Consider the following 1459-nt stretch of genomic DNA (forward strand, 5'->3'; position numbering starts at 1 on the left):
GCATTCCTTTTTGTGACATATTCCAAGACATTCCTTGTTTTCTATAATAATTTTCCTCGGTTTTTTGAAGTAAATTACAAAAATTTGAAATTATTAACAAAATGCCTGTTTGTGCGATTCGCGATTGCAACGAACTATAGGGGGCATTGTTGTATTAGAAAAGCTTGTTATCTACTCTTAAAATAGAAAGTCAAAATAATGAATTTTTTAAGTAATGTTTCAAAAAAAAATTTCATTATATACTCCTAACATTTAGTCAAGCTTTGTGGTGCCCCCCTATCCCCTGGTGCCCTAAGCACGTGCTTAGTGTGCTTAATGGTTAATCCGGCCTTGATCGGACGCAGAAAACCATTCTATAGAAAACTATCATCAAATAAGAAAAAAATCACTTAAAAGTAAAATTTACTATTTTATAAAAATTAACACTTACCAGCTTTATAAATCAGAAGAATTCCAAAATGATTTGTTCTTCGATTTTTGTTACCATTTTTTAGTGCTACGAAAATGCGTCTTTGGGATTTGCCAAAAATAGAACAAGATGCAATTTTAATTTTTCAGGAGCGAAATATTTTGCCCATTGTCCACCGAAATCCGATGAACTACTTTGATTTTAAATAAAGTATTTCATCTTATGATTTGTCGCAGAAATTTTGGTGTAGATTGGTGGCACTTAAAAACCGCCAAATCTGTAGTTGCGGTGGCGTTATTACGTAAGTACCGAATTTTTATTCCATACTTTTTCCAATCATATTACTTCAAACATTAGAATATGCAAGAAGTATAGATTAGCACATAATGTTATACCATTTAATTGTTCAAAACAATTATTTTAACAAAAATTTTTGTCAAAAATTTATAAACTGAAAAACGTTAAAATAAAGAATTCTTAGAATAAAAAAACGATTTTAAAAATTCCTCATATTGAAATAAAAAAACTTCCATATTGTTTCTCTTTTTATTCTTATAGTTCTTAATCAGACGTTAAAAAAGCATTCTGTAGAGAACTATCATCAAATGAGAAAAAAATATATTAACAAGCAAGGCAGTGTCTATTGCACCGACTATCGGTAAGATAGCCTCAGAGCTATCGCGCCGACGTTGACAACAGCGCCACTTTACAGAAACTAATTCATCGGTACAATAGCTATAAGTTATGCTTTTCTACCTGTGTATGTGAAATTGGTAATGGGTTGTCATTGTTTCACCAACAACAAAAAATTTAAGAAGAAAAGAACAAAATTTCTTTTTTCCTAAAAGCGTATAAAATTTTTCATAGAATTTTTAAAAACTAAATTATTTATTAACATTATATTTGATTTATTTAAATATATTAATTGCTTCTTTCGACTCATTTATATTTTAATTAATAATTTAAATAAAGTTTTTAATAAAAGTACAAATAAAGGGGTCTTTTCCTACTTTTTTTTCTTGTGAAATATATATATTTTTTATTTATCAT

Source organism: Parasteatoda tepidariorum, chromosome 1 (assembly GCF_043381705.1).
Source record: "Parasteatoda tepidariorum isolate YZ-2023 chromosome 1, CAS_Ptep_4.0, whole genome shotgun sequence".
In the NCBI taxonomy this organism is placed as follows: domain Eukaryota; kingdom Metazoa; phylum Arthropoda; class Arachnida; order Araneae; family Theridiidae; genus Parasteatoda; species Parasteatoda tepidariorum.